This window comes from Corvus cornix, chromosome 3, assembly GCF_000738735.6.
Source record: "Corvus cornix cornix isolate S_Up_H32 chromosome 3, ASM73873v5, whole genome shotgun sequence".
NCBI lineage: Eukaryota > Metazoa > Chordata > Aves > Passeriformes > Corvidae > Corvus > Corvus cornix.
The window spans coordinates 73,775,457-73,798,372 of record NC_047056.1 but is presented as its reverse complement, the minus strand read 5'-3'; the positions used below and the strand labels follow the sequence as shown (position 1 = coordinate 73,798,372).

At 38.0% G+C, this 22,916-nt stretch overlaps 1 long non-coding RNA gene across 4 annotated transcripts in view; it reads right to left on the bottom strand.

Moving 5' to 3' along the window:
- Window positions 1-7,313: 7,313 nt before the first annotated feature.
- LOC104691869 overlaps window positions 7,314-22,916 on the bottom strand; it is a 109,718-nt gene continuing 94,115 nt past the window's right edge. For 3 of the 4 annotated variants that reach the window (XR_752287.4, XR_752286.4, XR_002047520.3), the window contains one exon: window positions 15,354-16,622. This is a non-coding gene — a long non-coding RNA (uncharacterized LOC104691869). Of the gene's footprint in view, window positions 11,852-15,353; window positions 16,623-22,916 lie in introns of those variants that run through there. The other variant, XR_005604301.1, reaches the window with a different exon arrangement.

The window sequence follows — 22,916 nt, the reverse complement described above, 5'->3', positions numbered from 1 at the left end:
GACACAAGAGAAGAGTTGCAGCAAGTGCTGGAAATCACACAGGAGTTGTTGCTCCTGGAGGACAGGGACGCCACCCAGTTTGCATGAATGCTGCATATTTTGTATATATTTTCTGAAAAAGGAACAAACTGATTAAAATCAATGAATGTGAGTTCAGGATGTACTGGTGGTCTGTCACGACACTCATATCACTTCATATTCTTCCAAGTGCAGCTGAATGGTCTGGCTTTTATGAAGAGTGAGAATGAAGCTCTGTCATTTCTCAGCTGCACGTTTTCATTGACTACAGGGGTTGGGAAGGGCACCACAACCCGTCCTTGCTTACAGTGAGTTCCCTGTGCCAGCCGCACTCAGCCATTGCTGCAAGGCCTTTCAGCAGCAGCAGCCCAATCACACCTGCATCAACTGGGCCTGGTGGGAAAAGAAATGTTTTTAAAAAGATGGAAGTACACATCTCGATCTCTAAAAGCAGCTTAGCCTTTCCCCAAACCGTAAGAAGTGTTCCCTGCGTGAATTGAGGACAATTTTCTCATGCTTGTATTTCAAGGTGCAGCCTGCTGTATTGTCAGGCTTCCCAATCTTGCTGTGTGCACACAGCTGCTGCTGCACCGCTTGCTGAAGGTTTAAACCTGCAATTTTGCATCTGTGCTCATGAGTTTACAGCCCAACTGCTTTCATGTCATCTGCACCTTCTATGACCCCAGGTTTTTGTTTTTCTTTGCCAGCTGCCATGGGTTCTCTCTGTATTAGGCAATACTGCCTTAACTGTGTCTATTTATCATGTTATACAGAAAACTGACCGTTGCTGTTCTTTCATCCTCCCAATCATTTTTAATTCTAATGTCCAAGCTGTTAAAATTATGGTCAGTCTCTCAATAGTCCCCCTGTTGCTGAATTTTACTGAAAGTTTTTGAAAAGAAACTCCCCAATTTTCTTTTCCTGTATGATATTTTATTGATTCCTCAGAGGAATCTTTTTATGCTGATGAACAAGATCTTTATTTACACATCCTATCCTACCTTGTACTTTTTGTAGCATTCTTTTCTTAAGATTCAGTAGTTATTTACTGTTTCATTTAATTTACCTGGTTCTCATAAAATACCCTGTTCTCATCCCAGCGTGTTCTTTTAGCCCTAAAACTTACTGTAGCTTCTTCCTAAACTCCTGTTCTAAGAAACAATCCCTAATGTAAGACAGGAGAAATGGAGACAAGGGAGAGTTCTTTGCAACATGTGTCACCAACCCGGTTTTATATTTTCATAACTCTGATCATTAAGCAGCATTTGGTAGAGACAAGAATATGAAAATTTAAGGGTCACCATCTGGGTCTAGTCATAGGCTGGGTGAATCCCATACCACCTTCTAGGCCAGTAGTGGATATTTAAGGAAAAGTGTACCTGAAACAGTAAAGTTTTTATAGCAGACTGATCCCACCTCTTGTACATCCTCCAAACTTCCAGAAGACACTAGGTTAAGGGTTACCTCCTTCAGAATCTGGATCATTCTATCTAATATCCCCGGTGGACTTCTGTCTTCAAATTTTTATGAAGAATCTTGGGAGTAGTGTGGAAACATTTCTGTGTCCAATCCTTTGTTACAGCAAACAAGGTCTTCAAAACATAGCTTCAAATTGTGTAGTCTTTTCTCTTGAGCCTTTGTGACGTAAGGCTCCATTCCCTTCATTTAGAGAGAGAAGCCTGGACCTTTTTCCATTGAGTGCCAAAATTATCATTATGGTGGTAGGAGAGACAGCCTGAGGCCTCTAGCATCAACTGCTCTGATTTAAAGGTTTCCTCTGTCACTGATTACCCAATGTTTGGCTATCTTATAGTGGCTTCAAATTGCCAGTTTATTGTCAGATTAGGGGATGTGGGGTTCCATCATTAGATCTAGGAAGGATAGAAGGTGTTAGAAAATAATCCTGAAATTAGTGTTTGGTGACAGGGTGATTTAGATTGTGTAAAAAAATTACCGAAGAGCTGCATACTAACCTCTGTATGTGTGGGGAGAAAATAAGTTTGCAGCCAGATCAGCTATCTGGTTCAAGATGGATAGGTTGGAATAAGTAGCCAGAATTTGGACAGGGCTGAGATAGGGAAAGAAGGGCAATGCAACATCCTGCAGTTGGATTCATTGCATGACAGGGTGGAACTGGAATGCCGTACACTGTTCCCGTCTAATTTCATTCTCCAAATTTGGACATTTGTGTCCACATTTTGCTTAAAAATACATGTGCTTACAACAAGCAATGTCTGTTTTGTTTCACTTTTGTGCTCATGCTTCAAGGCTAGTTCAGATAAATAGGTTTGTTTTTTGAATTTCTGGCTGCAATAATATTTTTCCCCAGCATTTGGCAACTGCAGATGGCATTTTAGGTAGCTTTTCTAACACAAGGGTCTTGTGCCTTCGCTGGTTCTTTGTACAGGACACTAGACATATAATTGCATGAATTCCTTTGTGTATTATTCATTATTTTCAGTCACAGAAACATATAATTTCATCCATAAGCTACTATGTGACTCAAAATAAGAATCAATTAATTGTTATTTTTACCATGGCCAAAGTTCAGTCTTTATTACTGAATGATCCGTAAACAAAATAATTTTGCAGTCAAAATGATTACAGGATGTTTCAAATTGTTTTTTTATACAATATTGGTTATACAAGTTAAAAAATAGAGTAGAAAAGGAGCTTAATGTTCTTAGTTCAAATTTAATTTAAAATTAAATTTAAATTGAAAATAACCCATTAAAACCTAGCCGCTATTGTATTACTCTGTGCTTCCTGCAGTTTGGAATGTGAAGTTTCACCCAATTTTACGTCAATGCATTCTAATTAGGATAAAACTGCGTTGGATGGATGCTGTCTGATACTAGGAGAGTCCAAGAGATCTGAAAACTGTCTTTCCCCTCCTATTTTTGCTTCTCAGACTCACCAAGAACATCTCAGATTTGCTCAACAGGCTGTGGATGAGATTTATGCATGTGAAATGCCAAGTAGCCTTTGTAAAGTCTTTGCAGACCATGATTAAGGCAGAAATAAGAAAGATATAGATGCTAAAATTACATCCTGAACACAAAAAAAATTTATGGTGTACCTGAGTGCTTTAATTTAAAAAAACAGTGAACACCTACATCAGCTTCTAAAAGCTCTTCAGTAGAGCTGGTGTCTTGTGCTCCTGAATATGCATGTCTAATATGTCATACATGGAATCCCCAATTAGCTTGGTCTTTGCATGTTAAGTGCTTTAATTAGTTAATTCTGAGTTAAATATTTTTTTAATTGAATGTTAAAGTTAACCCATCAGCCCAGGTACAAAAATCAAGTTCTATTATTAGTGCTTTCACTTGTTCAAAGTAGTTTATCTGCACCAGTCCCAGTTAAAATCCTCCAGTTAAAAGTTTCCCAGTTAAAAATCCCTTTTCAAACTTTAAACCACTTGTACACTATAAGAGTTGTTTCTCCCATGTTCATTGTCTACTTTTACAAATGTTTTAAGATGTATTAGATGTATTTTAATTTTTTTTTAAGGGTTTCTACTTTGCACTTTAGTCCAAGGATCAACTCCAAAACCCAGTTTCTAACAGCCAACAGCTATTTTTAGCCCCATAGCCATTATTCTGCAGGCAAGCTCCGTGGCAACCTGAATCTTAATGAGGGCATGTTACCACCCTTGCTTCAGCTGTTACTACCCCCCTGACAACGACGAGCTATTGGTAGACAGAAATGTTCTGTCAAAGGGAAAGCACCAATCACGTTGGACCAAAGGGGTGTGCTGTGGGCGGGCTGTGGGCGGACTGGGGCGGAGCAAAGGCACTATAAAATAATGAGACGCCTCAGAGCAGTGCAGGCCTTTGCAGATTAGCTGTGGTGGATGTCAGTGCTGGGTATTAAAGCTTTAGTCCTATAAAGGAGCCTTTAATAATAATTGTTCTTGACTTTTGGATTAGCTAAAATCAGCCCAGCACTGCAAATTCTTCCACCAGAGGTCCAGTGCTGTCTAAGCCTGAAGATCTCAAATCCCTGCGCTCCTGGGGCATAGCAACTCACGAGCCATAGGATCCCCAATTTTTATATTTTTCTAATTTTAGTAATTTTTCAATTTTTCTGTTTAAATAAATTATTTTAATTTTTACCAAGAATTGTCTCATTCCTCACATAATACTAGGAGTGCTTAAAGTCTTTTGGAACTTACTAAGTTGATTTTGTTTGTTTGTTGTGGTTATTCTTCCCTGTACTGAACATCAGTATGTAGAAGCTTATGCTTTGGATCTCACTTTATTCCTAAGCCCTCTTGGGGTCTGCAAGCCCATAACTGAGTACACAGACCGAGTACTAGAGCTCATGGAGGTTTCCCAGGGCAAGGGCACCACCACCCACATACTGAGTTCCACATTAAACCAGCAGCAGCTGGCTTTGAAGCACAGCAAAAGAAAAGTTGTGCTTCCTTCTTCAGGCAGAGGTGCTCAATTTGCAGAATGCTCAGGCAGGCTGAAGAGCACCTAGGTTCAATGTCTTTTTTTATCTGTTGATAGAACGACTTCTATTCCTAATCAGTCCTGTCTGCTTCTGCTCTGCCTAATCCTGCTTAGCTCATTGACTGGATAAAAAAGTTGAGGTGGTTCTCTACAAGTCTTCATTTCAATGAAGCCCCCATGCTCTCTGTGGAGGCTCTTGGCTGTGGAATGAATGAGAAACATCAACCTGTTTGTAAATATAGTGCGTCATCTCCATAAATTAAGCAGAAGCTGATGTTTTCAGCTTGTCCTGGCAGTTCATTGCTCGTAGAGCAATCTGTTTGAATGGCATGAATTGAGGCAGCAAAAACTATGTGCTGTTTATTTTCTTTTTGATCAGGAGTGTGTTCTTGAGTGGAATCTCCTCTTCATCCCATTGACAACAGGTGCTTTGCATTGCAGAATGTTCTCACAGTCCTCAGTCTGGTTTCTTTTGCAAGAAATGAAAAGAGGAACTTAGTCCAGGAGGACACAGGGTATGCTCCTCAGACCAGGCTGGGCTGCTGTGATGTAAACCCACAAAATGCATGTTCTGCAGTGACTGGGTTCCCAGCATCAACTCTTCCAGACTACAGACAGGCTCCTGTTGGGCTGAAATACTTCCTAATACAGACATAGCCTAATGAGACCTTGTTATCATGTAGAATACTATAGACCTTGTGCAGGGATGGGAGAAATTCAGATGCCTTGAAACTGCACCTTGTAGGATTTAGAGTTAGAACACCTCAATCCTTTTTAGCTGCAGACCTAAGTACATGTTCATTGGCACCTACACATATAATTCTGCTATCCAGTTTAACAAATTGAGACATTTATGATAAGCATGTGAAAGAGAGATTTATAGTCTACATTAAAATCTTTCATCAGGAAGAACATACTCATTAGTGCAATATTCACTTTAATCTCCTCTTTTTCTTCTGCTGCTGCACACTGCTCTTGTATCAACACTGATTAGCAGCTAGAAACCTGGCCTGCTTTTTTCTTACTTGAGCATCCTGCATATGGGGGATGGACCTTAACGGTTGGTAGACAGGCAGTGAGGCTCTCTCTGTATTATGTTAATGTTGTCACTCACAATGTTTTCATTACGAGCTTCATTGTTCAGTGTTAATTTTCTGGCTGTTACAAATTCTATCAGGATGAATCGTAGCAGAAAGGCTTGTAGATTTGATTTGATTTCCTCTCCAGAGAGGATGCAAAATTGTTCCCAGTTCTTTTTTTTTAATGTAGGTTTTCAGATACTACTTTCCAGATCATTTGTATCTAAATAGAACTCTGATCAAAACAAAAGGAAAAGAAAATATATTTCTTTCGTTGTCTGTTTCTTCTTAATCTTCCAAGTGGTTTGTTCCTAGAGTTCTCAGTGAAAATACATGGGAGATCTTGGCAAGCCACTTGCCAACCCTTTCTTAACGGACCTGCTGATTTTCTCTGTGTGTGTGCTTGTGTGTATGTCAAGAAGGAGATAATTTTTTTTAAGCGGAAAACACTCAGTTCTTACAGCTAAACTTGAAGAGGTCATCAGCTCTCAAGCATCCTACAATCCTTAGTAGCAAAATAAATGGTTTGGTGCTGTAAATCTTAAGATCCAAGTTTAAGTCTGCGGATAGTCAGTGCAGATTCTCATCTTTTAGAGCTGATGTTCAATGGGGACTTGTGAAAACTCTCTGTTAAACCACAAGTTAGTCACAGTTTCAGAGTGCTTACTCGTCCATGAACATGAACACAGTAACAGGCAATGAAATGGCATCTGAGAATGACTGCCGCACGTTTTTACAAAATGGTGGGGAATGTGAAGTCAAAAGCCCCAAGTTTCAAAGCTGTCATGGAGGGGTATGACTCTTTTATGACTAATTTTCAGTACAATCTAAGACTCACCCCCTAACTAAATTCTACTCCACTTATCTAGCCACTTAGAAACTATTTTAAAAAAGGCATTAGGTTTTTTCAATTATTTCAGTCATTAAGTTCTTTTGTCCTTCTTGGCCTCTTCATTTTTTAAGGAAATATTTCTATTCTTAATTTGAACTCCTATAGAGCAAAATGTAGGTATAAATAGTTGTGATTAATTTTCCTCATTAGCTGAATACTATCTTTTGCAGCTGTTGATTTGGTACACAATAATACATTAAATGAATTCCATCTGCACTGGGACAAGCTACAGCACTTACACAGAGGTATCTCAGGTTTTAATGTTTCTTCTAAGTGAAAGCGCTTGGGTGCATGCCAAGCAAGATCTCCCAATGTACCACTCTGGCTGTGCCCCCCAAAGCTTTCTGTAAGTCACCAAGCTGCAGCATATTTCTTTGCATGCAAAACCTTTTTCTTACATGGCTTTCAAAAACTTAATGTAAAAATATATATAGAATCAAGTGGCAGCTGACTGGCTACTACATATGCCACATTTGTGATTGTAGTCGAATGCAGCGCTCCAGGAAAGAAAACCCACTCATAATTTTGGCTACTGCCGGGCATGGCTCAGGCCATCACTCAGACTTAGCTGTGCAGCTCTGTCAGGCACATCAGTCCTGGTTTGCAGCACTTCTGGTCTCCCATCCCTGAGGCAGCGTGGAGCCAATGCTACGGTTTGCAAATGGATTGAGATAGGTACATAAAAAGGAGGGCAATATCACCAAGTTTCTGCTACCACTTTGCTGCCTGAAACCTTGATTTTTTTCCCCCTTCCTTTTTTTTTTTTTTTTTTCCTTTTCCCCTACAAGGCAGAGGAAAAACTCTTTATATTAACAATTATATTTTAATCAATTGCAATCTGACCTGTAGTAAATTTGCTTTGCAGAGTGTTCTGTCTTTAAGAAATTATTCCAGTCTACTAGGGCTGTTGGAATAAATGCTTCACATAAAAATGAACTCTATACAATTACAATGTTTCTACAACTAATAACACCAAATTCACCAACAGGAAATCTCATCTGAATAAATATCGAAGTGTTTGCCATATAATACTGAAATTAAGAGCAATAAATTTTCAGAGAGATTATTATTTAATGATTAGAGATCAAAAATCTCACAAAAGGAGAAACAGATGTTACACAGCCTTTTTGACTTCAAGTAATTAAGGGCAAGTGCAGAGCTGGGCTTTACTTAGTCATTAAAGTTTTCAGTTTGTTGCTCATCTGGCTGTTAACAAAACTCTTTTCTATCTCTGCATATGTGTGTGGTGACTAAGTAAAGCCAGTTGAGTTAAAATGTCAATGCAACACTTCTAAAAGCTATGCACCTATATTAAGGCACGTGTGCATGAGAGAATGATGGGGAGTAATGTGTTTTGGTGTAAGCACAGTAAATTGCCTTGGATCAGTGTCATATTGATACTTGAAAGTGAACTCCTTGGTTGGATAAGTATATAATGTAATTGTAGAAAAGTAAGGTAATTATGATTGCTGCTTTTTCCCTCTAAACCTACAGAAAGTCTTACTGAAGTTTAGTGTCATATATGGCAAGAGCTGTCATCAAAACAGAGAGAATGGTCATTCTGCTCTTAAATACCAACTATTTCTTGTCAGGGTTGTAATGATTATAAGCTTATCTTTGATACAAAATTTCCTCCTTTTCCCATATATAAATATTTATTGATTCCTCTAGAAAACCTCTCTGTTTCAGTTCCATGGAGAACTTAGTGAGCAGATATGAGAGTCTTTTTCTAGGATTCTTTATACACCCAATGTTTTTCATATGTGGTTTGTTATTTTCATAAGCCATCATCACCCAAGTTTGTAAGTGATCAGCCAAATCAGCATGGATAGCCTAATCTGAGTGCGTTCCCCTACTACAGCTCTAGCTGTGCTATTGGCACTTTTCCTTCGGTATTTTTCCTTGTGAATACTTTGCTCTATCTCCAGGTGCTTGGTGGGTTTAATTTCATTTATACATGGTGGAGGGAGTTATGGGAAGGCAGCAGGCAAGTGACATAAACAATGATCCAGCGAGCTTACTGGAGGCTTTTTTCAGTTTGGATAAGCCTGTACCCAAGGTTTAAAGGTGTTGGTCATGTTATAAATGACATGTTTGAGAGTTTTGGTTGCAGAGACAAAGGACTTGGGATGAGCTGCTGCAGGAATATGATGTAAAGCTGGAGTGTAGAAAGTGTGTTAGTGAGTGATTGCAAAGTGGGGCTTTTTCTAAATCTTCTTTTTGTTTGTATATGTCTTTGTAACCCCATGTAGAGCTCAGGACACCAAAAGTCAGTGAAAAACTGCTAATACCTGTCATTGACAACATGTTCAGTCTTCATTCTTTAATACACAGGTAGGTGTTTAGACCTTACTTTGTGCCTTTCTGGTTTAAAAAGATGTGGCCTTGTGTGTTAGAAATGAATCTATCCTCAGTCTGTGTGAGCTGATAGCAGATTTATTGGGGTTATCAGATTTGGTGACTAATTTTTTTATTGGCTAGAAGTCTTGTATATAGCTTGCTGGTGCAAAACCTTGTTTTACAATTTATTATGCAAATTTCTCCTTATACATTCTAGAAAGTGAAGCTCAAATACACATGTTCAGGCAAGAACTTTGGATTTACTGGTTCCTTCTAACATACCACACTTTGTGGAAACACTGGAGCTACAAAGGAGAAAACAGAAGTGTTGCACACAAACTTCGCTTTCTAATGAAGAACAGGGAGAAGGATTGCATTTATGGATGCAAACTGAGAGGCATGGGAAAGTATTTCAGTTAATGTTTTCATAATGAGCCTTCCTCCCCTTCTTCAGTGACTTCTGTGAAAGTGGAAGTGCAGCATGGGATGACAGTCCAAAAGCAGTAGTGCCATACCATGCCAAAAAATTGCTTTTTTTTTTAAGAAGGTAGGACGTTGCTATTCTGTGCGTGCTGTCCATCCAAGTGCGTCCCTGCTGGCACCTGTGTCCTAGTGAAACAGTCTGCCTGACTTGTGAGCAGGCACACAGCCAGTCTAGCAGATGGAGGTCCGTGAAGTCAGCCAAGAGACCATGTACTAACTGCACATAGAGAGTGCTAGCTAACGGCAGGATTCCCAGACACAAACATCCAAATGTCTCCTGGTGATCTTATAGTTATGTACTGGGACAAGACAAAGATCAAGGAAATGGCTTTAGCAAGACAAGTAGAAACAGGAAGATATGATAAGTGGTTTCTGTGTGGATTACACAACCAGTGTAGCTGTGGTGTATGAATTTACATTTTAAAAAGTGAGTTGTCACTCCGTCTTCTACACCACTGCCAGAATTAGGCAGGCAGGGGAAGGGCTAGTTCTCTTCAGAGGAGATTCATTCAAGGTCATAGGGTACATTTGTAATATACTAATGAAAAGAGCCTGATTTCCTGACTGTCTTTTGCCTAGGATACAAGACTAGCAAAAGAAGAGCAATCTCTTAGCACTTCTACTCTTAATAAGCTGATATTTATTTAATGCTGTTGGTAATGAGGACAGACTCGTGTTTGCAACAATGATTTTAAACCCGTGATAACCAAACAGAGCTAGAAACCAGCTGAACTATCATGCAAGGAACTGAAAATGAGGATTGAGATAAACTGCCACCATAAAGGGAGAATAAAAATGCAATTTGTATAAAGGTCGGCTAGTTACTTGTCAGACTCACGTGGTGCATCGTGCAATAGTAGGGTCTTGTCATTTGTAGAGCAATGTAATAAAGGCATGAAGAGCAGTGTTATGGGGCATTTGGAATGCTATACAAATACAATAAAGTATAGTCAGCATTTCTTCTTTGACTGGCTTTTGAAGTGCTTAGAATTGAGCCAGTCTCCCTGATGCAAAACGGCTTTCAGTGGAGCAGGGTCTGGCCGCTGTGTTTTTAGAAATTCTTGTATTGTTGTGAATTGCAAGAGTCAGAAGAAAAGAGCAGACTGAGTTGTGTTTGACAGACAGCACAGTCAGGACTATGAAGCTTCAGAGTCACCGTAGCTTCCCCTGCATCATGCACTGGAGAGTGGGCAGAAAACTGACTAAATAGTACCAGTGCTTCACCAGGCAGATGGTCAGGCAAAGGCCAAAGCCCTCTGTCCCTCACTCCCCTGCCTCTTCCAGTTCCCAGATACAAGTTGAACTGGCACAGGGGTTGCTATAATTTGCTGCTGGTATAGACCAGCAACAAATTACTCCCCTGAGGAGCAAGCAGGAATAGGGAAGAGCATCTCTGAGGCATAAGACCTCCAGCACGATTCCTTACGCACCACCCATCTCTCAGGGCTATGCCCAGAGGCCCAAGCTACCCTGTGGAGGATACTTCTGAAGCCACCAGAGAGAAGAGAACCTTTCTCCCACCTCCCGAATTTCCCTCTCCCCTTCTGAAGTGTAATCAGTGTAGATAGATGTCAACTTGATTACACTCATGAAAACAAACTATATTGGTATGTGTCTTGGACCTCGGTGTAGGAGGGACACACTCGCCTGCTGGCAGGCTCGGAACAATACCTTTAGCTAAGGAAACTTGCTTCTACTTGCTTGTCTCTTTTTGCATTTTTACATTTTCCAGAACTTTGGATGCAACGGGCCACTTTCCAACAATGCTTTCTCTGCAATAACTGGTAATGCAAGACATTACTTGGTGTGACTGCCAGGGTCATGATTGAATCCCAGAGGGAATATATTCAAATAGGCAGCAAAATAAAACCCTGATGGTGAGGTCTTTACTGTGAACTTCTACTTGCATCACAAATTGTACAGCTTTAACTGTCTGGAAGAAACTTTCATTTGTATTTGAACATAGCCGTACTTAAGGATAGACCAGTGCTTTTTTCCTCACATTGAAAGAGGTTTATATGACACATCACCAAGGTTAGGGATTCCCATATCTCAGAATCATTGATGCATTTATGATCACTGTTTTGCTATTAGGATGGGATACGCAGTAATTTCCCACTGATAAAAGGACAACTGGAGGTGGGGCTCATCTGAGCAAATGTACATGCTTGCAATGTAGGTCTCCAAATCCCAGTTAAGCATCCTCTGATGTTAAGGGTCAGTGGAGAAAGATAAGCATTTCTAGGCATGACTTATTTTGTCTTATTTGTAAAAGATCAGACTTTAGTATAAGATAAGTCTCTTTCTTAAAGTGCTATTGATTGCACAAAGAGTTAAGGGTGAGCATCTTAGATGTCTTCATTTCAATTAAATAGCCATCCTACTCAGGGAGATTAAAGATTGCAGAAGGATTTAAGTGTTTACATCTGAAATGTGGATATTCAGAATGCTTTTTTAGTTGCCACTTCATGGAGATAGCAAGAGTTCCCGAGGACCAGATCCATAGATTTGCTGAAGGCAAGCATGCCTGTCTGTGAGGCACCTTGACTCCCAGTGACATCCACTGCCCTAGGCTTCCCCTGTTCAAATGAGAAAAAAAAGCAAAAAACAACAGTCAGGACAGAGTGTAGCTCTGAAGTATTATACAGTGTAAGCAAAGAGACAGACAAAAAATTGTCTGAAAATCCAGAGATAGAGTTTTTGTTAAATTTTTAAATAATTTAAATTTTTGGATTGACTGGAAATTCCTCAAAAGTAGATTTTTTGGGGTGATATTTTGGTTATGTCTCATTCTGTTGAAGTACATGCTTTCCCCACATAAGGGAAAAAGAATAAATATTTATACAGGACACTGAATATACTATATTGTAGCTACAACGGCATTTGATGCACACCCACGCATATCTGTGTCTGTACATACATGTATAAAAACTGCAAATACTTCCAAATGCTAAGCACATTATAAATGATAAGAAGATAATTAAGTCCAAAAACTCCAATTAATCCCTGGCAAATACGGAAGCCTGGGAAGGTAGGTTTAACAGGTCTTACCACTGTTGTCAGTAACTTGTGGAATGTAGCAAGCATGGAAAACAAGTGACAATATGATGACCATGTGGCTCTCCCTGTTTCCAGACTCCATGTCCATTTTTAAAGATCTATAACTTCCTAATGTCTTATTGTTAAAAATGGTATCAAGTAGAAGGTAGGACTCAGACTCTAAGAAGGAATTTGATGCCTAATTCCTGATAGAATCTATTGTCTCTCTTTGACACACAGCAGAGTTGTCTGAGCTGTAAGATTTCTTATTTGTGCTGCAGCAGCAATACAGCTTCTCCCCTCCATCAGCCTGCTTGAGAGAAGTAGAGAGTTCTTACTGATGGCTGTATTTTTACATTTTTGGTCCAGAGTGGTTTAGTGGGAAAGTGACTGTAAATCTCCTTCTTTTATCCAGTGGTCCACTTTTCCTTTGGGGTGTCCAAAGTATCCTGGATTTGCGTGCAATTAGCCAGAACTTTTTGTCTTTTCCAAGAAATCAAACTCTGATCAAGACACACTGCTGCTGTGGGTGATAGCTGGTCTCCTCTGATTAGGGTAAACAAAAGAGTGAAATAACCACTTGGTACATGGAAATGTTTGCAGGGAAAAGACATTATCAAAATTTCTTTTTGTACAGTATAATATTTGAGACCCTGCTATTTTTCCATGATAAATATATGCAGAGTAGCTTAAAAGGCAAAAAAAAAGTAGTTTCCACTTCTGCAATAGTGGAACCAAAACTGTCACCAAGAACATTAGCACATATAAGGAATTCTTTGATTTCTTTTATTAGATAAAATTTTTTGGGCACTGTAAAGTATAAAAATATCCCAGAATTTGTTCTGAAAGTAAGATCTTTTTCTGGGATTTCTAGCAGTAGAAGGAGAAGTAGAAATAGCAAGGAAACAGAGGGTACTTGGAAGATAGCTAAATGCTGATCTTCTCTAAAGGAGCTTTGTGCTGGAAACAGATCTGTCATCTGCCCAGCAGAGACCTTCTAGAATAGCTCAGATGGATTATGAGTGCTCCAGCCATGTCCAGTAATCCAAAAAAATATTGTTCTGAGAAATTGGAGGTCTTTGAGAGGGAGGGGAACCCCTGCATGGTGCTGAAAATTCAAGTCAGACACTTTGACTGTTTACCCATCTTTTTCCCTGGATACCAGTGTTGTAGGTTTTGTAAGAACATGGCCCAGTGGCTCCTTGGGACCAATTTTCTACAGGAACTGGCAGGGGGAGAGTCAGTTCACCAGTCCGAAAAGAGTTTCTGCCCCACCTTGCCATTCCCAGCATATTCCAGCACACTCTGGTTGACATGGCTGATCAGCACAGAAGAACAAAGGTCACAATGAGTTAAGAACATGTGACAGAAGATATCACTATTGATGTCCTAGAACCTGCAATATTACAATGTTTTTATAATCATATATTATCAATACAGACTAGGGGATGAAGGGATTGAGAGCAGCCCTGCTGAGAAGGTCTTGGATTTGCTGGGGGATGAGAGCCTGGACGTGAGCTGGCAATGTGCACTGGCAGCCCAGAAAGCCAAATGTATCCTGGGCTGCATCCAAAGCAGCGTGGCCAGCAAGGAGGAGGGACAGGATTCTGCCCCTCTGTGCTGCTCTGGTGGCACCCCACATGCATCTAGCTGCATCCAGCTCTGGGGTCCTCAGCACAAGAAGGACATTGACCTGTTGGAGCAAGTCTAGAGGAGGGCCTCCAAGAGGGTTGGAGGGATGAAATGCCTCTCCTCTGAGGAAAAGCTGAGGGAACTGGGTTTGTTCAGCCGGGAAAAGAAAAGGCTTAATTGCAGCCTTCCAGTACCTGAAGGGAGCCTGCAAAAAAGGCAGAGAGGGACTTTTTATAAGGACATGAAGTGACAGAACAAGGGGGAATGGCTTCACACTGAAAGACCGTAGGTTAGATTAGGTATTAGGAGGAAGTTATTTGCTGTGAGGGTGGCGAGGCACTGGAACAGGTTTTCCAGAGAAGTTGTGGATGCTCCACATACGGAGGTGTTCAAGGCCAGGCTGGATGGAGCTCTGAGCAAACTGCTTCAGTGAAATGTGTCCCTGTCCATGTCAGGGAGCTTGGAACTACATGATCTTAAAGGTTCCTTCCAACCAATTCTATGATTCTATGATTCTATGATTATTTTCCAATTGCATTGTGGCTTTGATAGAATTTTTTTTCCTAAAGCAAGTAGAAAGATGTGCTTCTGGCTTTTGATAAGAGAGTACAAAACACAGGGTCTGAATTCTGCCACTCTCAGTCATCACAAACACCACCCACCTGCAAATAATTCTATGTATTTTTGTAAAAGTATTTTTTATTGGCATTTAAAACTACTTTTTGATTAGAGTGAAATGCAAATGGAAGAAGATAAACATCACTTTCATTAATACACTTAATTACAGGTTAAATAAATAAGATTCTCCTCCTGCCACCTTTCCTTCACTGCCAATTTTATTTTTCATTTCACATAATTTCTGCTTTTGAAGTCATCCTCTTCTTGTGCATGAGCACTGTTCACTCGTGGGCTGTGGATAGAGGTTGTAGAAGTGGTTCCTCAGGCATATCAAGCTGGAATAGCAGTACTGGTTTCCTGAAATAGGGAACAGTCTGAAAAATAGCAAAGAGATGGCTGAGGGAGAGGTGAACAAGGAAGACATGTATGACAATGTATAGAGAGTCTTCAAGGCTGATGAGAGAGGACCGGGAGCTTTGCTGAAGAATGGAAAGAGAGGGATGTTATTGTGCTGTGTCTGAAAAGGATTTTCTCTTTGTCACAGGAAGCACTTGTCTACATGGGCTGGCACAACCACCTTTCTAAATCACATTCCTCAGGACTGCAATACAGCCCTGCGAGGCAGGCTTAGTCCTCAGATATCATCATCTTAAGGAGGTTGTGATAATTTCCTGACTGAAAGGGTCTTCTCTTACACAGAGAACATGATGAAGCTGAGCCTTTTTGCCTTTTCCTTCTCCAACTCACAGGAGAAAAGATGAATCAGAAACAGAATCAAACCCACTGAGTTCCAAAACTGGTCGTTTGCCTATGTGGTAGTCCTTTTCCTTTTTTTCTTTCTCCCTGTGAATCTGCTTTTCTGGACCAAGTGCATTTTTATTGAGACAGTTCATGGACAACACTTGTGAGGGCTGGTGCTTCTTATATGTCATGGAATGAGAGCTTCTTGCCTGTTCTTGGATGGACTGTCTGGGGGAAATACTTCTGAAGCCAGAGGGGATGGTATTGTCAACCTCTTAACCACAGACAAGAAGCAGTCAGAGAAGTCAGACACATTTCCTGCCTGGCCACAGCCTGAAAGTGGGAATGGTGTCATGGGACAAGAAGGATGAGTGGGAGGAGTTCAAGTGTTTTCTGCCAACTGAGTTTCATTTCACCTACTGGCACCTGGCAGACATCATCAGACAGCCAAGGAGCTCTCAAAAAGAAGTCCTTTTAGTTTTTCTTACGAAATATTTTCACTTTAAAGGCATGATGAAGTGCAAGAGATTGTGTGTGAAACCAGCTGCAAAGTTTTTATGTTTTGTTAATTTATATGATGGGTCTTGTTTTCTCTTTAAGAGTGACATTTGTTACAGTTCTTATTGAACACACAGCTGGGATAGAAGCAAGGAGTTACTTATTCATATATGTGTTTACAATTCCAAATTAAAAATGAAATCCTCATGAGAAGGCTGAAAATTTTTTCATGATTTCCATAAAAAAAATTGTTGGAAATCTCATTATCTAAAGTTTTGTATATGAAATCTGTAAAGCATCTGCAGCAAAAGACTAAATAAAAGTCACTTTAATAGTTGCAGGTCTAGGCATTTAAATTACATAGTGTTATCCCTGTGTGAAACCTGTATTTGTACATGCTTACATTACTGAAACCTTCATTTGTTAGGATCCAAGTGCTGCTGCTGTGCATGAAGTACTCTGTGAGGTACACCAATATGTTGCCAAAGTAGCATGAACGTGTGCACTGATGTTGATCCAGAGGAAGCCTAGGGGTTCTTCCTTTCCCTCTTGTACGCTGATTATTTCTGCCAGGCCCAGAGAAATCTGTGCAAGCACGCAGGGGCCATGGCTTGGTGACAGGATGTACATGCAAACAGATAGCTTCCATGATGCTCAGAAGTCTTTTTTTCCTGAAGGTGCTGTGCAGCAACATCTTTGAGTTGTAGGAGAAGACAAGCATGGGGCAGATGGGAAGGACCCAGCCCCATTGCTCTAGGGCTGGGGTTAGTTGGTGCACAGCACCCCACTAAAACGAGGCCCAGAAACACTCCTTCTCAAGCCCTGTATGTAGAGATGTCAAAAATAAACTGTGTAAATATGCCAGAAAGATGATACTTTCATGTTTTTATGCTAAAAATGGGTAAGGGAATTGTCAGGACTCTTGTGAGCAAAAATGATAATGTATGACACTAAATATTGACTTAAAATATCTGTTTTGCCACCCCTTTCTATTATTTCAGTATGCAGTTGCTTGGAGGTAAAGCATGATTTTTCTGTCCCCTCTGTAATAATATATAATACATCAGAACAGAATTTTCTAAGTCTTGTAAAAATCAATCCACTTTCTCTATTCAAATGCAGATTAAATGTATCAGATCTCATAGCAATTATATTTCTGATCTTTTCCTTGTTCATTGCCTATGTCATGGATAACTCAAATATAAGTTTTTGGGAATGTTTTTCAGGTTGAAAACCTGATTGGAAAATTTTGAGATGTGTGGTTTTTATTTTGGATGTTTAGTAGCATGCTAAGTAATGACACTTGCGTAGTCAAGTCTTTAAATTACTAAAAAGTGATGATGTAGTAGGGATAATATTTACTGGTAGGATCAGTAAGATGCTGTATGTGTTGATAATTGACAGGAAGAGACATCTTCTCTCTTGCACTGCAAATTGCACAGTTAAGTCAACAGTGAATGAGTTTTCATGGTAGATATCTTGTATAAGGTGTTCAGCTGGGAAATGTGTGTCACAGTCCAGCCAGATATGAGAAGAACTTAGTTAGTGTATGGTAGACACAGTTCTTTACCTGACATTTTGTTTACTGAAGTGGGTGGCCGTGTAAGTGACTAGGACTCATTCAAAATAAGATATTTGGCATGCACATGCTCATTATTCTGTTTAAAAACCAACACTGAATGCATTCCTGTGCTTCTCATTCAAATGTTTTCTGCTATTCATTTGATTTTAAAGTAATAATTATTGTTACACAGAGCTGCTTCTGTTGAGAAAAATGCTCTTTCTTGACTGTGATAATGTGTGCCAAGCAACCTTTAGATGCTACCTGAAATAAGATAAAAAGACTTTGAGCTGTGTTTATGTTGTCTATGAGCACATGTGTGTACACATGCACACATGGGTACTGGCATTGTGACACAATGCAAACACCACAGGCTCAGGCACAGACATAGAAAGAAAATTATTTTTCTCCTGCTTATTTTCTTGGCACTTGCAGCTTGGTTAGATGTGAGATAGATGAAACATTTGCATCTTCTATCTGCATAATGAGTTCTACACAAAATGATCGCAGCTAATGCAAAAGACAGGGTGGCATGTTTTCAGTTTTAATGGGGACACTCAGAAAACTTCCAATCTTTCTTGACATTTCTTATAGCAAAATAAATGTGGTCTAGGTTGGAGTGTCTATTATGAAAATAAGAGAAGAGCAAGTCAATTATATTTCAATGACTGAATAGCCAGGGGTCCTCATTAAAATGATCAGAAAGGCTGCAGTGTTGCTTTCTTGTATGTAGCCACTGATTAAGTTGTGTAAGAATGACATGGCCTTTTTGGGAGAAAAGCAGAGTATGCCGTGGTCTCTGGCCAGCCAGCCAGAAACCGTTGACACTTACAAAAGTGAGATGCGCACTCCATCAAGAAAGGGAAGTTACTACTTATGGGGTCATGGACTCCTGATGTATTTAAAAATAGTTGTGGCTGTTTTATTGGACACAGTCAGAGAAAGCTTTGAATTTGCACTAGGCTGTATGAAAATGCCTGCGGTATGGTGGTGATATGGTATGTTTTCCTTTCCGCTGGCTTCGATGAAGTATACATAGCTTAACAGAATAGTACTATTATTGCAATCTCTGTATTTGAACCTTTAAGCAATATTTTAGTTATCAGTTCATTACTATTCATTTCTTAGAATTTAAATTCTTCTTATTTGCCAATTATTTTTTTGGTATAAAATATTAGGAGAAAAAGGCTCGGTAATTTTTTCCTGGGAGAGGCTGTATCCTGAAACGGTAAAAAGAATATTTGTTTAAACCTCCTGAGGGTTTGCAGTCTAAGGAAATACAGTATTGCCTAAGATCTGCTAATCCCAGATCAAGTGGCTGTAGAATTTAAAAAATGAATATTTTTCCTTTCATGTTACTTAACAGACCTTATGTATTTATTTTTAAATAATACTTCTGCAATTATATTTTATACAGTTTCACATCTTTTAAAAAGGTGATTGCTTTAAAGAGAAATCTAATTCTAATAAGGATTTCTATAAAGAAATATACCTTAGGTTTTTTTTATTTGGAGAGTGTTGTAGAATGTTAACATTTTACATTTAAGAGAGATACAAAGAAAACCAAATCCCATGTGTTAATTAAGCTGTTGTGGTTTAAGTTTCTTCCCCCTTTAAATTGCATCACTGACAGTTTCTAAAGATGAATTGATAAATAAAAGACAGTATTTAATAGTGGTCTTATATCTATTAGTACAGTGAAGTTTGAACCAATATTCATCTTCTACTGAGGTGGAAATACACCTCAGCATTTTCCACTTTTACTATCTGATTCAAGTAAATACTATTGCAACAAATAAAACCAAATAAAATCTCTACTATTTCTAACTGCAAGTACTAGCTAATCTAAGCTTGTATTCTAAGTCAAATCACATCATAGAGTGCTCCATCATTAACAATGATGTTTCATTATAAATGAAGACAAATAGAGTTTTATATAAATCTGCTCACATTTTGATGAAATAATTTTTAGTCTCAAGAAATCCAGTAGCAGGAGACACTGTAAGCTAAATACATTAACATATCAGGTACTTAAAACTAATTTGATTTACTAAAATCAGCTAATAATGCAGCTAAATAATGATGCTCTTCATTTACAATTCAGGAGCTCAGTAATGGACAAGGGAAACTGCAAGTGCTTGCGGTCAGCAATAAAAGAATTAGTAATTTTGCCAATTATTGTGTACCACAAGATGGCTATTTAAAAAGTTTTCATTTTTTATTTACATACATGGCATCTAAACGGGAGAAAAAGTGTCCCTGCCTTACTTACTTACAAATGCATGAGTGGCTTTAATTATTTTCCATATAATTTCTGTGATATTTTGAGTCTTTAAATTGTTTGTGGAATTCACTCAGTCATTATTTCTTGTTTAGTGGATGAAGAATCTCACTGTAGTAAAAAGAATTCTGTTCATTTCTCTTTTTACCAGTTTGGCAATAGGTAAAAAGACTATATAATTTATACGTCCTAATTTTTTTGCGGCAGGAATAAAATTCATAAATAGCAACCAGTTGATAAGTCTATTTTTGTGTAAGGAGAGACACAATTATTGATGTAGTACCCTGAGTATGAACACAGTGTTATGGTGCTTAATACTTGAATTTGGTCCAAAACACGTAGATGTCTTTTCTCCCAACATTTTAGCACTTGGTTTAGTATCTTTTTTCAGCAATACGTGGTACTAAAATTCCTTAGTGACTGAAGAAGATAAGTAGACTTCTTTCTTGAATAAAACTATGAAAAGTTTTGAGCAGTGGAGACTAAAGGTTGAGATTTCTTAAGGTGCTCTGGTTTTGTGCTTAGCATGCATGAACACAAGAACAAATTAAAAATATTCTTCAGAGTGATTGGGAGATATTTTTAAGAACTTTGCCATCCTTCTCTAATTTACTTCCCTAAATTTATGATTTGTGTGTCAAAATATTTTTTTAAATGAAAGCAAAGAAGGTACTACAGGTCTTTGAAAGTAATTAATGCTATAGTCGCTGTTCTCTGAAAGTGAATCAACAGCAGCAGACTATAGATGTCAGATATGCAGGCGGCTCATCTGACTGATTAGTCCTTCCAGACTGCTTATAGTCATCTAAAAAATCACCTCGGAGTTGATGTTTCTGAAGGGAAACATATTCCAAGAGGTGGATATGATTGTACTCTTTATGTAGAATTTTCAAGAGCCATTTACCATGTTTTGGAAGCAGAATTTCTTACATGACCTACTCAGCTCTCTGTAGACGTGCTTGAAAGAAAAAGAGGTTTGCAGAAAACATTTTGTGTTGTTACCTATGTCTTTATTTAAACCTTAGTTTTTCTAGCAAGAAATGTAATTCAGGACTTGCATTATGTGAAGTGTGGTTTGTGCGTTTTACAGGTTTAAACAAGACTAAGAGATTAAAGTTGAGAACAAGTTACTGTATGCGAATTCAAATGCAAAATATCCTCATTATAATAATTCACAGGAAATTCACCCCCACTGCTGTAGAATCAGAACTCACCGAACATGGCCTAATGTCAGCAATGAACTCTACTTTAACCAGCCTTTCAACCTGTGTATCGTCAGAGTAATTGGTCTTTTAGTTGATTTGACTAACTGACAGCCAAGCCACTAATAATTACCTGTGGCAGCATTTATATTTTTTTCTTTTACACTATAGCACAACATCAATGAATATATTTTAAATATTAACAGTAGTTGAATGTTTAGATTATAATTTAAATAATTATTTATGGAAATATAATTGCGCGTCTGTGCCTACAATGGAGAGGCTTTGTAATTTGATTAAAGAGAGAACAACACTGTATCTGCCTATCTAATTTTGTGGTTAAACTATTCATGACTTATAATAATATATTAATTTTGTCAATTTGTTAGGGTATCATTTCAACTTTTTGACAAGCTTTCATCTTTATTTAGCTGAATTCAGGCTCAAGACAGTGCTCACTTAATAACTTATGCTTTGTGAAGCTTTTCAAGAGCATGATATTCTCACAACCATCCACAATTTTCTTACATTGTGGTGCTGAGGCTCTTTAACATAGCATATTTCCACAGGAATGTTATACATAAATATAAAGCATATGTATGTAGGTATGGTCTCAGCAGAGTAGAAATGTGCTGCAGAGACTTCCAAGACTCGTGTGCTGGAGAACTTATTTCTGAGGTAAGCTAGAGACAGGGACTCACTAAAACCTAAATTAATGCTGTTTGCTCCTTTGCAGAATATTGATTTGGGTACTGTGTTTTGTTCTTTACGAAGAAGATATATTTGCTTATAGACATTATTGTGGAGTATATTTGAGTGATGAATGAATAGAAAATAATAGACTGGGTAAAAAAAAGCAATATTTTAAAATTTAAACTCTTTAAAATTACTTAAATTTCCAAATATCATGTTTCAGTTATGGAACTAGAGATATTTAATTTTTAGTATAATATTTTAGTTTCTAAAATATTTTTGGTATGTCTATTTATCTCTCAGGCTACCTATAATTTGCATTCTACTCGATAAAGAGCATAGATTTTTCCTGTACACCACTGTTTTACTCTTCTATTCTTATAATTGCATCATTTTTAGAACTAGTGAAATGTAGCAATATTGGATCATTACTTGTTTTCCCGATCTGGATAAAATGTCAAAGTATTTATTTCCTAAGACTGGTTAACAAGTGGTAGAAATGCTTATAATTCCATGCTGTAGCTATATAAATTCTCAATATTTTAAATATTTTTAAAGTGTTTAAAAATATTCTCTGATGTTTATTTGCATAGTATTTCATTACTCCTGAGAGTATGTTGTTGTATTTTAATTACAAATACTGATTAGTTGATGATATTAAAAAGTGAAATTTAGTTGAAAAGCAGAATCAGATATTAGCATAAATGGGGAAAATTAGTTACCATATATTTTAGAGTTACATGGAAGTATTTTTTAAAATGTGTTGACTGAAAAACTGTAGGTATTTTATTTTGAAGGTATTTAAAAATCTAAGATGAAGACTATCAAAACTGTTCCAGTTACTGAAAACAGCAGCTGAAAATATCTTCCATGCACACAAGAGTGCCTACGTTGCTTTAGTGTTTACTTTGATGTATGATCATTCTTTTTCATGTACTAATATTTATTTACTCAGAGAAATGTTGCTATTGAATAAGAATATTTCAGGCATTAAAGCTTTGTTTTCCTATCAATGCATTTAAAAAAAGTTTTATTACACTGCCCTTACAATAAATATTTCCAAAACTTTCCTGAATTACAAAAATTTAAATAAAAATAATTAATTTCAACTATATGATAGCTTTAAAATAGGAGAGGTTGTGTGTTTTTTATTTGGTTAATCTATTTGGTTGGTGCAGCCTGTCATTACAAAGTTTCTGAGGGTAAGCTATAAAGTATCTTCTAGCATGTATGAGTACAGGAGGTCTGTGATTTTTCCATTAATTTAAGAGTATTCTTTAAAAATATTAATAAATTAGGCATATTTTACAGATTTCAATAAAAGAGGAAGTTATTTAATCTTTTTCAACGAACAACTCATTATAAACTTGCATCTTATT